Source organism: Lepus europaeus, chromosome 5 (assembly GCF_033115175.1).
Source record: "Lepus europaeus isolate LE1 chromosome 5, mLepTim1.pri, whole genome shotgun sequence".
Lineage (NCBI taxonomy): Eukaryota > Metazoa > Chordata > Mammalia > Lagomorpha > Leporidae > Lepus > Lepus europaeus.
The window spans coordinates 127,333,651-127,348,770 of NC_084831.1; the positions used below are offsets into that span (position 1 = coordinate 127,333,651).

The following is a 15,120-nucleotide window of genomic DNA, read 5'->3' on the forward strand; positions in this document are numbered from 1 at the left end:
GAGGCAACAGGTGTGGAGTCAAGTGGTTCAGTTCCTGCCTGCCCTCCCCCCATGAGAGATCTAGATTGGGTTCCTGTCTGCTGGCTTGGCCTTGGCCCTGACCCTGGCCCAGCAGTTGTGGGCATTTGGAAAGTGGATAGGCGCTCTCTGTCTCTCTCAAATAAATAAGCATTTTTCTAAAACATTTCTTTAAAAGATGCAGATAGCCCTTGTAGCTCCTGGACAGAAATGATGACCATGGCCTGGGCCTCGGTTGCCCCTGGTCGCCCCTGGTCAGCATCTCTCTGGGGACTCCCAGGCCTTCCTGACAGTTCCCGATGCTCTCTCCTTCCCACTCTCACCCCTGCAGCATCCTCATACTTCCCTTTCCGGCATGTCTGCTCTAGGGAGGCCAGGATTTCTGGCCACCAGCAGGTAGATGTTCTCACATACATCCCTGTTTACCAGCCCCTGCTGTTTACCAGGACCCTGTGACCTGAACACTAGAGTCTTCTCTAGTCGTTTGATGAGAGGACAGCACCATAGCTCTCTGATGAGCAAGAGAGGAGACCAGCTCCATGCCGATGTCCAGCTGGGAGTCACCTCACCCCAGGGGAAGTTTGAGTTTCAAACATATTTTGATGTGCTTAAACCCGTTTTACTATATTTAAATTAAAAGATGAAACTAAAATATGATGTCATGTTGGCATGGGAGTGGACCACAGGGCTGCCTTGCAGAGTTTGCCACTACTCCATTTCGCCCCTTGAGGGCACCAGAGACCGCTTTGCCTTGTGGAGACCAGGGCAGAGGAAATCACGCCACAGTCAGCTGTGACTGACGGACAGAATCAGCTCTTGGCCAAGCCAGGAGAAGCTCCACCGTGGGCACAGCCCCTGGCATCCTAAGGCTGGTGGTAGTAGCCAGGCTAGTGGGAAGAAGACAGGACCGAGGAGCTGGTGTTCCAACATCAGCTCTGCTTATCAGCTTGCTGTACAGCCTTTCCAAAACCACATAACGTCTCTGCACCTCAGCTTCCTTCCTCCTGTGTAAAAGGATGGGAGGTAGAAAGAGCTGATCCAAAAGATTTCTTCCAGACTTTGTGCTTTAACTTGCTCCAAGTAATAATGCAAAACCGGAAATGACGAGAGCAGCCTAATTCCTGGAGCACTGGAAAATGTTCCTGTTCTAGTCCCTGACCTTCACATGATCAGATAGCAACTCTGACAAGAGAGCTGGGATGGGGGTGGTGACACAGCTGTGAATGACAAGGAAGGAGAATGAGCCTCCCAAGTTCTTCCTAATACATGAGCCTAGTCAGTGCTAGGAAAAGGATCTGAAGGAGGATTGCATAATCTTTTTTGTAACTATCCCAAGCTCTGTCTAGCTGTGAATGCAATGTGAAACACAACATAAGCCACACCTACTCTCAGGCTCCAGCATCGCTCCCCAGCCCTGGTAGAGTGTGGGCTAATGTCTCAATAGTATTCTGAGACACGGATGGGCTTTCCTTAACAATTCATTTCCATACTTGAGTTGTGCGTGACTCACTGGGGTAAGAAGACAAAAATGCATAGGTGACATCATTCCTGAATGAATGAATGGGTCAATGAATGAAAGAGCAAGTGCTGATTGGGAGAGTCAGCAAAGACAATTCTGACTCAGACCCAGCTCTTAGGAGAGGAAGTCTCTAGCTCTCAGGCAAAATGACCATGGTGGTAGGTCAGTGGGCTCTAATCCACTGTCTCAAAGGACTCCAAAGTAGATGCCAGTGGATAGATAGTGTGTGTGTGTGTGTGGGGGGGTGTGTGTGGCAGCATCAAGATCCCACTCCTTGCTCTGTAGGGGTGTCGTGTAAGACATGAAAGAGTCAGTACAGCCAAGACAGAAGTCTGGGAAAGAAGCATACACAGGCAGGAATCAAGGCAATAGGATCCCCATATGGGCGCTGGCTCAGGCCCAGCTGCCTCACTTCCTATCCAGCTCCCTCCCTACGAATGCACCTGGGAAAGCAGCAGAGGATGGCGCAATTGCTTGGCTCCTGTTACCTACATGGGAGACCTGGAAGAAGCCCCGGGCCCCTGGCCCAGCTCTGGCCATTGCAGCCACTTGGGGAATGAACCAGCAGATGGAAGTTCTCTCTTTTTTTTTTCTGTTTCTCCCTCTCTCTCTCTCTATAACTCTGCCTTTCAAATACAGAAATCTTAAAAAATAAAAAGTAAAGAGCTACCACGTTCCCCAAAGAGTCATGAAAAAGCCAATGGCTCTTTCTGTTGTTTTAGCCCCACAGACATGCTTCTTTCTGGACAGCCCCTGCCATCAAAGAAGAGAGAGGCAGTGGACTGACAGTGCAGTGGCTCATGGAAGCCCGGAGCCTGCAGAACAGGAATGTGCAGAAAGTATGGGGTGGGTTTGGAGGGCTTGCTTTCCAGACCAGGCTCTTCTGCTGTCTGTGTGACCCTAACCTCTCTGAGCCTCAGTTTCCTTGTCTGCACTCTGGGAACTGCATGTGCACCTCCCTCCAAAGCTTCTCATGAAGGGAAGGGTGTTTGGTGCAGTGGTTTAAGTCGAGGCCTGCATCCCGTAATGCTGTGCCTGAGTTTGAGTCCAGCTTCCAGTTGATGGACACTCTGAGAAGCAGCAGATAATGGCTCAAGTACATCGGTCCCTGCCACTCAAGTGTGAGACCCAGGGGAGCTTCACACTCCTGGCTTTGGCCTGGCCCAGTCCTGGCTGTTATGGGGATTTAGGGAGTGAACCAGTATATGGAGGGAAGATATCTCTCTCTGTATTCCTCTCTCCCTTTCTTGTTTTTTTTTTTTTTTTAATTTTATTTATTTGAAAGTCAGAGTTACACACAGAGAGAAGGAGAGGCAGAGAGAGAGAGAGGAGAGAGAGAGAGAGAGAGGTCTTCCATCCACTGGTTCACCCCACCCCCCCCCAGTTGGCCACAATGGCTGGAGCTGTGCCAATTCAAAGCCAGGAACCAAGAGCGTCTTCTGGGTCTCCTACATGGGTGCAGGGGCCCAAGGACTTGGGCCATCTTCCACTTCCTTCTCAGGCCATAGCAAAGAGCTGGATCAGAAATAGAGCAGCTGGGACTCAAACCGACACCCATATGGGATGCCAGCACTGCAGGTGGTGGTTTAACCTGCTGTGTCAAGTGTCCACCCCTCTCCCTTTCAAATAAAATGACAATAAATAAATAAAAATTGTTTAAAAAAAAGGTTCTCATGAAGATTCAGTGAGATAATATAAACAAAAGGGCTTTGTATATGATAACCATGGTGTGAAAACAAGTTATTGTTTTTTAAAATATTTATTCATTTATTTTGAAAGTCAGAGTTACAGAGAGAGAAGAGAGAGAGAAAGAGAGAGGAATCTTCTGTCCACTGGCTTACTCCTCAGGTAGCCACAAGGGCCAGGGCTGAGCCAGACCAGAGCCGGGAGCCAGGAGCCAGGAATCTGGAACTTCATCTGGTTCTCCCACGTCGGTGGCAGGGGCTCAAGTACTTGTGCCTCCTCATTGCTTCCCAGCTGCATTAGCAGACAGTTGGATTAGAAGTGGAGCCACGGCCGGCGCCGTGGCTCACTAGGCTAATCCTCCGCCTTGCGGCGCCCGCACACCGGGTTCTAGTCCCGGTCGGGGCACCGATCCTGTCCTGGTTGCCCCTCTTCCAGGCCAGCTCTCTGCTGTGGCCAGGGAGTGCAGTGGAGGATGGCCCAAGTCCTTGGGCCCTGCACCCCATGGGAGACCAGGAGAAGCACCTGGCTCCTGCCATCGGATCAGCGCAGTGCGCCGGCTGCAGCGCGCCTACCGCGGCGGCCATTGGAGGGTGAACCAACGGCAAAAGGAAGACCTTTCTCTCTGTCTCTCTCTCTCTCACTGTCCACTCTGCCTGTCAAAAATTTAAAAAAAAAAAAAAAAAAAGAAGTGGAGCCACAATGCCTGCCCCTCCCCCCTACACATTTCTGAAAGGCTGTGTGGACCCTCTTGTCTTATGCCACTGTGATGTGAACCTGATAATACTAATGGAGACCATACAACGTGTTTTACATGCATGATCTCAGTGTTATAGACCATTCTTTATATTGTGGTGGAAAATGGTTACTTTAGCCATTTATAAGAGTATAATTCAATGGCATTAAGTATATTTGTAATGTCACATGATCGTACATGATCATTACCACTGCCTATTTCTAGAACTTTTTCATCATCCCAAATAGAAATGTTATACCCATAAGAGCATCACTCCCCATCCACTTTCTCAACAGCCTTGGCAACCACTATTTTACTTTCTTTCTCTATTAACTTGCCTGTTCTAGGTACCACATATAAGTGGAATCATATAGTATTGGTTCTTTGTGACTGGATTTTTTTCAGTTGGCATAATTTCTCAATGTTTATTCATGCTGTAGCGTATGTCAGAATTTCCTCCATTTGAAAGGCTGAGTGATACTGCAGTTTATGTATATATCACATTTTGTTTATGCATTCATCTGTTAATGGACATCTGAGTTGCTTCCACCTTTTGCTTTGTGAATAATGATGCTTAAAATTGCTTTTAAAATGAAAAAGTGCATTTTGTTCCAAAAACTGACCCAAAAATGCGTTGAACCCCTCTGTACAATAATTATCAACTCATTAACAATAATCAACTCATGGTCAATACTATTTAAAGATTTATTTCATTTATTTGAAAGGAAAAGTGACATAGAGAGAGGGAGAGACACACAAAGCAAGATCTTCCATCGGCTGATTCACTCCCCAAATGGTCACAGCAACTGTGGCTGTGCCAGGCTGAAGCCAGGAGCTTGGAACTCCATCTGGGTCTCCTACATGGGCAGCAGGGACCCAGGTACTTGGTCCATCTATTGCTGCTTTCCCAGGAACATGACTAGGGAGCTGGATTGGAAGTAGATGTCAGCATTGCAGGTGGTGGCTTAACCTGTGCATCACAATGCTGGCCCCTCATGGCCAATATTATTTCTCCTATATCCCCACCTTCTTCCCTCATCCTAGACTACTATGAGGCATATTTCGAACACCATAGATATCATTATTGCTTCCAATTTGCAGGTGGGGACAAGGAGGCACAGGAAGGCTAATTGTCTTTTCAAGCTGCCAAGGCACATAAATGATGGGTAAGGCCTGAAACGCAGTATGAGGACTAAAGTCTCTGTTACAGGTGTGTGTGGCACATGTGCGTTCAACTTGGACAACTTGTATATTTCAAAGAGCATGCCTCTGGTGTCTTTTCCTACACGTTTTCCAACACTTGGATGCCATGTGGCCTTTGGAAGAGAGGGCCATGAGTTTGAAATCGTGGTTCTCAGTCACAAGTAGAGTAATTCCTGGCCTCTGCACTCTCTGTAAGGATTAAGTGAAACAAGGCTGGGCATCTTAGCATGTGGTGGGTGGGTATCTGTGGTTTCCGTTTCCCTCCTCAGGGAGCAAGGCAACTCTGCCCTCATTAAAGCAGAGCTCTGGAACACATGCACCAGCAGTGTGTGACTCTCAGAGGCCGAGGGGCAATGGTTGCTGGAGGAAGTGTGTTGCGAAACGAAGGGTTTTATCTTTTTGCCTTGGGTACAGGTCCCTACGATTGCAGAACAGAGGAGCTGCGATTCCTTCCTGCCCCTGAAATCATGCATGTATGTGCGTGTGTACGTGTGCGTGTGCTTGCGCAAAAGTGAAACAGTGGCCTGTGGGCACGTTCAGACTTTATTAAAGCCCAGAGCATTATATTGTCTTTTTATTTTTTCTGCAAGAAATGGTGACCCTGAAACAAGCAACCAGCCTATCCTCCCCCCCCCTCCCCCAGGTTTTTGTTGGGACTCCTAGCATTTTCTCTACCAAGGGTACAAAATTACAGGACCGAGGTCTAAACTCAGACAGGCCTGGGCAAGCCTGGCTCAGCCTCCTTCTAAACTCCTGTGGATGGGCCCCTAGAGTTAACTAGGGAAGGGGCACAGAGCTCCCTGGACAATCATGTAGGACTCCCTGGCTGACCTCAGGACGTCTCAGGGAACCCCCAAATGCATCTACAGAGGAGATGGGAAGGGGCATTACGGTCTCAGGGACATTGTGTGATGGTCAGCAAGAGTCGGATTAGCTGTTTCCTCTACCTGGCCTTTTCTGATCTTGCACTTGGAAACAGTATTATCCTCGAATGCAAGCTCAAATACTGCCTCCTCCACAAACCTTTCCCTGGGTCTTCACCTACCCCGGGCTGCCATACAAAGTGACCTCTCCTGCTCCAAACGCTATAGCATTGCTTTTGACCCTTTAAGGCATCTGTACCGCTTTATTTTGTACTGAGTGCTAGTCTTTCTTTTTTCACAGGTCAAAGTGGGTTCCTGGAGAGTAGCAATCATTGCATTTAGTTTTTTTCTAATGCTTAAAGCTGTTCATAGGGCACATAGTCAGTAACCAACAGAAACCTGTTGAATAAATGGTCAGATGTCTCCCACAACAATGGTACACATTAGGTGCTCGCTAAATGCACACTGAGTGAAATAACAGCCATCTCCAACACCTGGGAAATATAAGACTCTTTGCCACACATACCTCTGCTGTTCAGACAGAAACCAGCTCATATAACCGGTTGAGTCATAAAATTTGGTCAGACTTCCATGTATATCACGATGATAACTGTTTTCAGCATCACCTGAAATCGTCTCACATGGTGTTCCAGGTATTCTGATATCTCAAAGTTTGGCATTTTGATTTGTCCGTTTGCTTAATGTTCCAACTAGAAATATTTGCTCACTTAATACTCCAACTAGGCTTTGGAAGAATTTGAATGTCACGAAGTGGTACATGCTAGTTGATGTAAGAGTATTTCAGTTAGAACATCTGATGAGCCAGAACGTTCTGCTCATCAGCGGAATGATTATTGACATATTTAGTGGTAATCTTGTAGTTCCATAAGAAACCCAAATATCCTATTTAAGGAAGTATAATAATATCTTCAGAAACAGGGTGTTTTTTTTTTGTTTTTTTTTTGTTTGTTTGTTTTTTGTTTTTGATAGGCAGAGTGGATAGTGAGAGAGAGAGAGAAAGGTCTTCCTTTTTGCTGTTGGTTCATCCTCCAATGGCCGCTGCGGCCGGCGCATTGTGCTGATTCAAAGCCAGGAGCCAAGAAACAGGGTTTTTAAAAACATCATTGTAAGCGTAAGGTTCAGGGGCAACAGGGACACGCACACTGTTGTGCAATCATTGCCATCATCTGTCTCTAGAACATTCTCAGCATTCTGACAGAAACTGTACCCCCTAAACCATAACTGCCCACTACCCTTTTTTCCCTGCTCCTGGTAACCTCTATTCTACTTCCTAACTCCACGAATTTGCCTATTCCAGGTACCCCATATAAGCAGAACCATACGGTAGCTGTCTTTTTATGGCTGCTTATGTAATGTAGCACAATGCCCTCAACATTCCTCTGTTCTGTGGCATCTGTCAGAATTTCCTTTTTTTTTTTTTTTTAAAGCTGTGCAACAATTTTATTGTATGTACATACTACACTTTGTTTACCCACGTTTGGGTTGATTTCTTTTTTTGAAAAATTGTGAATAATACTGCCATTTGTACAAAACACTGTACTGTTCAGAAATGTGCTTTGTAGGGTAGCCTTATACTTACTGCTAGACACCACCTGCATAGTAACTTCCCACTAACCAGAATATTTGGCTAACTAAAATACTCCCTCATGAGACTTGGTAAGAACTTTTCCTGGTGGGCAGTCACAGGGCCACAGGGAGGCAGGTGAGTGGATCACAGTAACCCCACATATTACAATGGACAATCATTGAGGTTGTAGATTGCACGTGGAGATCCCACTCTCATCCCAAACCTTTCACTGTCCTAGCTGTTAGACTGGGCTGCTTTTCCAAAAAGGTATGAACTTGAGGAACATTTGTTCTGCATTAAACTTGACTGCAGTCATAGTGTTATCATGTACGTGGAGCTCAAATTACAGAGGCTACCCTTGGCCAGTGAATGGCACAGCACGGCTGCTCAGAGAGGTGGAAAATTCTGAGGCCCCTCCAGCACTGTTTCAAGAAAAATGCTCTGAGTGGTGTGGAGAGGGGCCAGCTGGTGATGTCAAGGGATTTATAAACCAGATTACAAGACCTTTTAAGGGAACGAGGCAGTTGCTAATGATGGAAAACTGCTAAAGCTGGATCTGGATAAGACCTGAACACTTCATTTTGCTAGTTATCGTGAAATGCCTGTAAACTCTGAAGAATCATATTGTGCCACCCTCTTTGTGCAGAGTTCAAAAGACACCATACTAATCAAAGTCTAGGGTAACTGACAGTGAGCTCTTACAACACACAGAGCCCCAGGTGGGAGACCCTGCATCTGGGAGGGAAAATTAAGACCCAAACACACCTGGGTGCACTGTGAATCATCTGTATTTTTCTTTCCTGTTTTTTTATTTTAAGATTTATTTATTTATTTGAGAAAGAGTTACAAAGAGAGAAGGAGAGACAGAGAGATCTTCCATTCACTGGTTCACTCCCCAAATGGCCACAATGGCTGGGGCTGGGCCAGGTGGAAGCCAGAGCATCATCTGAGTCTGCCTCGTGGGTGTAGAGGGCTAAGCACTCGGGCCATCTTCCACTGCTCTTCCTGGGCACATTAACAAGGAGCTGAATTGGAAGTAGAGCAGCCAAGACTCAAACGGGCATGCACTTGGGATGCTGGTGACATCTTAAGAAGGTACGTCACAAGACCAGCCTTGCTTTTTTTTTTTCCTTTAAGCATACTAGGCAGGAGATCTGGAGGAGGTTTTAATCTTTAAGGCAGCTACAAAACTGCCTAGAAGCTTTGCACCTCCAGAGAGAGATCTGAAAATATAATATTACATGCAAAATGTATATTGCATTTCCAACGGTTTCCACAGTTTTTTTTTTTTTTTAATTATTATTTAAACAATGCTTGTGTCATCTTAAGAATGAGGTGATGGTTTTGGGGCTGGTGCATTAGCGTAACAGGTAAAGCTGCTGTCTGTGGCACCAGCATCCCATATGGGTGCCAGGTGGAGTCCCAGCTGCTCCACTTCTGTTCCAGCTCCCTGCTGATGACCTGGGAAAGCAGTAGAAGATGGCCCAAGTGCTTGGGCCCCTGCACCCATGTGACAGACCTGGAAGAAGCTCCTGGCTCCTGGCTATGGATTGGCGCAGCTCTGGCCATTGCAGCCAATCCTTCTCTGTAACTCTTTTTTTTTTTTTTAAGATTTATTTAGTTATTTATTTGAAAGTCAGAGTTACACAGAAAAAGAAGGAGAGGCACAGAGAGAGAGAGAGAGAGAGAGAGAGAGAGAGGTCTTCCATTTGCTGGTTCACGCCCCAATTGGCTGCAATGGCCAGAGCTGTGCTGATCTGAACCAGGAGCCAGGAGCTTCTTCCAGGTCTCTCATGTGGGTACAGGGGCCCAAGGAGTTAGGCCATCTTCCACTCCTTCCCCAGGCCATAGCAGAGAGCTGGATCGGAAGTGGAGCAGCCGGGACTCAAACCGGCATCCAAATGGGATGCCAGCACTGCAGGAGGCGGCTTGACTTCCTACACCACAGCGCCGGCCCCAACTCTTTCAAATAAATAAGTAAATCTTAAAAAAAAAAGGAAGAAATAAAAAATAGGCTGAGTGTTGCCATTTTAGAAAAAAAAAGGATGAGGGTTTTACAAGGAAGAAAGGAAGAAACAAGATCAATTACAATGGAACAGGGTAGATTTAGTTGAGCAGACAGGCCTCAGCTTTCTAAATTAAACAGCTGGGCTTACTTTGTGTTTTAAATAGATAACTAATGAAAATAGTCCCAGACTTAGGAGCAGAGATCCAAGTCTGGAGAGGGAAAGGGAAGGCCTTTGAAACCAATTGTCAGCGGGGGAACTAAACAAGGAAGACTTCCAGCACCATCTCTTTGCCATTATGGAGCACAACAACAAATAGACAAAAAAATTGTTATCCAATGAGGAGGCCAAAGCGAAAGTGGAATAGAAACAAGAATTAAAGAGCAGCTGGGCGTGAGCTCTGTGGAGGTACTTTGGGACCCGCGATACTCAGGTATAATCCGTTCCAGCTGTGTATCATTGCTCATCTGTGGGCACCAGAGACCAGCATAGGACCAACTGGTCAGCTCTCTGTAACCTTCTCATATGGAAAATCCAATCATTCTCTTTAGCGCCAGATGTTTTTTAATTGTTCAATGAAAAATTAAATAGGTCAGGGAACAGACATGTTATTTTCCCGTTCTTTTTGGTGGAGGTGGTTGGGGGACGATCTTTCTGAGTGAGCATCCTGGGTCACTTGCAGAGCGCAGTATGTCAGCGGTGGTGCCAGCACTGTCGGTGTCGGGGGTGTGCAAGGCCTCCTCTGTCTGTCTCCAGACTGTGTTGCCAGCCTTATCACCAACGGCTCTCCAGTGGGAACTCTTCATCCTGTGGGCTTATCTCCTCACGGGCCCCTGAGGACATTCTGCAGATTAAAACTGTCTTTAGAGACCCTGTCTCCCTGTCTGCCCTCCCCTTGCTGTGTTCTTTATCAAAATCCTTTCCCTTTTGTAAAGCCCAACTCGAGCCTGGCCTTCTCCCTGAAGCCTTGCTGAGCAGGCTGCCCTGTGACTTCCTCTTTCCCCATCTGCCATGACACTTAGAAAGGGGTGCCTCTCATTTTTCTGCTTCTGGACTTAAAAGTGTTTGCTTCCTTAAGGGTACAAACCTCTGTGACGTCCCCTGCTTCCTTTGGGAAACTGTAACAGCAGGGAAAAAAATCTGTTATATAAGATTTTATTGCCTTTGACCAAAGGGCTTTTTGACTCAAAGCTGTTGAATCAATAAATATTTCTTGCCTGAAACATTAAGTGGGGCCAAGAAACACAACTATTACGTTTAACTTGAAAAAGAAATCTTCTGAGTTCGAGAAGCAAGGAATGGCTACACTACCCAAGAGAGATCACCGGACAAATCCACACAAGACAGGAAACAAACCCTGCCAGAAAACCAACTTTTCTCTTCAACTCAAAACACTTCAGATCTTGCCCCTTTTTCAAGATCTTCTAATTCCCCACAAGTGTTCCAAGAGAAAGTTAGGCAGCCTGAAGACCCTCGGAAAACAGCCAGAATCTTTGCCACCATTTGTTTCTTGCCTTTCTGGCCCAGGGATGCATGGAGAAATGGTTCAGGAGGATGCAGCTCCCACCATCCATCGCTTCCCACTCTTCCTCTAATTTTGTCTGCATCAGCAGCCGTTGAGGAAAGCTTGGAACCCAAAAGGCATTCTTGTCTGGAATGCGATCTGAAAGAATTTTTGATCTACAAAAACATGATGTGAATATTTTTGTAGGAAGAGAAACTTACCTTTAAAACAGAAAGAAGGGGCAGATATTTGGCTTCATGGCTAAGATGCTAGTTAAGATACCTGTGTTTGGGAGCCAGCGCCGTGCATAGCGGTTATAGCTGCTGCCTGCGGTCACAGCATTCCATGTGGGCATCCCTTTGAGTCCTGGCTGCTCCACTTCCGATCCAGCTCTCTGCTATGGCCTGGGAAAGCAGCAGAAGATGGCCCAAGTCCTTGGGTCTCTGCACCCATATGGAGGACCTGAAAGAGGTTCCTGGCTCCTGGCTTCCAGCTCCAGCGGCCATTTGGGGAGTGAACCAGCAGATCTCTCTCTACCTCTCTCTAACTCTGCCTGTATTTGAGTCCCTGTTACATTGAAGACCCAGAGTTCCTGGTTCCTGGCTTCACCCTGGCCCATCTCTGGCTGTTACAAGCATTTGGGAGGAGTGAACCAATAAATTGAAGAGCTCCCTCTGTCTGCCTCTCTCGCTTGAGGTACGGGGAGGCGGGGAGGGAGAAAATGAAGGAAAGAAAGATAAACATACCCCATCTCGTACAGGAGGACCTGGTTTCAATACCAGCCTTCAGCCAACTTCTGGCTGATACAGCCCCTGGGAAACAGTGGTGGTGACTCAAGTGGTGATGGCCAGTGGTGATGGGTCCCTGACACCCATGTGGGAGACCTGGATTGAGTTCCTGGCTTTGGCTCCAGGCTGAACAGCACTTGGAGAGTGAATGTGTGGATGGGACCATGTATGCTCTCTCTCTTTCTGACTTCTCAAATAAGAAATGAATAGGCCAGCACCATGGCTCACTGGGCTAATCCTCTGCCTACGGCACTGGTACTCCAGGTTCTAGTCCCGGTCGGGGCGCCAGTTCTGTCCTGGTTGCTCCTCTTCCAGTCCAGCTCTGCTGTGGCCCGGGAGGGCAGTGGAGGATGGCCTACATGCTTGGGTCCTGCATCTGCATGGGAGACCAGGAGAAGCACCTGGCTCCTGCCTTTGGATCAGCGCAGTGCACCGGCCGTGGCAGCCATTGGAGGGTGAACCAATGGCAAAAAGGAAGACCTTTCTCTCTGTCTCTCTCTCTCTCACTGTCCACTCTGCCTGTCAAAATAATAATAATAAAAAAGCTTATTTAGGGGACTGGGGCTGTGGCATAGTAGGCTATGCCTCCCCTTGAGGTGCTGGCATCCCATATGGGTGCTGGTTAGAGTCCCAGTTGCTCCTCTTCTGATCCAGCTCCCTGCTTATGGCCTGTGGGAGATGGTCCAACTACTTGGGCCACTGCATCCACATGGGAGAACCAGAAGAAGCTCCTGGCTTCAGATTAGCCCAAGTCTAGCAATTGTGGCCATTTGGGGAGTGAACCAGTGGATGGGAGACCTCTTTGTATTTCCCCCTGTCTGTAACTTTAGCTCTCAAATAAATAAATAAAAATAAAAGTTTATTTAGGCGCAGTTTTTTTTTTTGTGAAATCCATGCAGTTATTTCAAAATGTGTATTTTCCATGTATTATGAAAAAAATAATTGGTACCAAAATAAATTCATTCTTACTACTATTAAATATTTATTTATTTGAAAGGCAGAGTTACAGAGAGACAGAGAGAGAGAAAGGTATTTTCCATCTGCAGGTTCACTCCCCAAATGGTCACATCAGCCGGGGCTGGGCCAGGCCAAAGTCAGAAGCCAGAAATTCGGGGCTGGCAATGTGGTGTAGTGAGTAAAGCCAACACCTGCAGTGCTGGCATCCAATATGGACACTGGTTCAAGTCCTAGCTACTCCATTTCCAATTCAGCTCTCTGCTGTGGTCTGGGAAAAGCAGTGGAAGATGGCCCAAGTCTTTGGGCCCCTGCATCCAACTGGGAGACCCGGAAGAAGCTCCAGGCTCCTGACTTCGGATGCGCTCAGTTCTAGCTGTTATGGCCATTTGGAGAGTGAATCAGCAGACGGAAGACCTCTTGCTCGCTCTGTCTCTCTCTGCCTCTGCCTCTCTGTAATGCTGCCTTTCAAATAAACAAATCAATCTTTAAAAAAAAAAAAAAAAAGCAAGGAACTCTACCGGGTCTCCCACGTGGGCTGCAGGGGCCCAAGCACTTGGGCCATCTCCTGCTGCTTTCCCAGGCACACCAGCCAGGAGCTGGATCAGAAGTGAAGCAGCTGGAACTTGAGTCAGTGCCCACATGGGATACTGGTGTCATAGGCAGCAGCCAAACCTGCCACACCACAACACCAGCCCCAAACTCATACTTTTAATTCCAGTTTTCCAGAAACTTTCTTAAGTCCCCTTATATTCTTTGTTCTTTTCTGGCTATATTCCTGCAAGGATCCCTAAGGATTGCTGCTTTATGACTCATACAGATTACTTCCTTTTCTGACCCTCAGTTACCTTACCTGTAAAATAGGGCTACTGCTGGCCCCTGCCGCTTTGTACAATGAGGCAAGACAGTGCACGCGTAGTGCTTATCGTGGCAAAGGAGGGATTCATGATCAAAAGCAAATTTATCTTCTCAATTTCAAATAAAGGTAAAGTTTGCTGTTGACTTATTTACAGCCCACTTTGTGCCATGGAAAGATTACTGAGTCAGGAGTTCTGGTTCATGGTCATGACTAGGCAAATGATGTCATATCTCTCGGTTTCTTTTTTTAAGATTTATTTATTTGGGAAGCAGAGTTATAGACAGAGAAAGAGAGAAAGGTCTTCCATCTGTTGCTTCACTCCCCAGATGCTCACAACAGTCAGGGCTGGGCCTACCCAAAGCCAGGAGCCAGGTGCTTCTTCTGGGTCTCCTACATGGGTGCAGGGGCCCAAGGACTTGGGCCATCTTCCACTGCTTTCTCAGGCCGTAGAAGAGAGCTGGATGGGAAGAGGGGCAGCCAGGACTCGAACTGGCACTCATAAGGGATGCCGGCACTGCTGGAGGAGGCTTAGCCTACTATGCCACAGCGTCAGCCCCTATCTCTCTAGGTTTCTAATGACAGAGATTTATTACAAAGGATTCTAATGATGGAGATTTATAACGAAGGAGCTTAATGAGATGATCTCTGAAGTAACTTCCAGTTCTAAAGCTCAATGATTTGGGATTTTTAACAGTGATTTTTTAAAAAAAAAAAAAAGTTAACATAGCTCTCTGGGCTTGGACCTAGGTGGCGGTGATATGGCGAAATGCACCAAGAAGGTCGGGATCGTGGGTAAATACAGGACCCGCTATGGCTCCTCCCTCCCGAAAATGGTGAAGAAGATTGAAATCAGCCAACATGCCAATTACATTTGCTCCTTCCGCGGCAAAACCAAGATGAAGAGACGAGCCGTGGGGATCTGGCACTGTGGCTCCTGCATGAAAACTGGCTGGTGGTGCCTGGACATACAACACCACTTCCGCCGTCACAGTGAAGTCTGCGATCAGAAGACTGAAAGAACTAAAAGACCAGTAGAGGCGCCATCTTTGAGACATCAGTGGCCTATAATAAATGGGTTAATTTATATAAAAAATTTAACATATTTTATACTATTGAGTACTTTATATCTTAAGCAAATGTACTTCAGATTAAAATTTTTTTAAAAAAAGATTTATTCAAAAGGTAGAAATACAGAGACAGAGAAGGAGTGAGAGAGATATAGATAGATATCTCCCATCCACTGGTTAACTCCCCAGATGGCCACAATGGCTGAAATGGCCAGACCTAAGCCAGAAGCCAGGAACTTCTTCTAGGTCTCCCACATGGGTGCAGGGGCCCAAGGACTTGGGCCAACTTCTGCTGCCTTCCCAGGCCATAGTAGGGAGCTGGATCAGAAATA

At 46.8% G+C, this 15,120-nt stretch overlaps 1 pseudogene; it reads left to right on the forward strand.

The window, feature by feature from the left end:
* Window positions 1-14,478: 14,478 nt before the first annotated feature.
* LOC133761085 (large ribosomal subunit protein eL43-like) lies at window positions 14,479-14,791 on the forward strand (annotated as a pseudogene).
* Window positions 14,792-15,120: the final 329 nt, after the last annotated feature.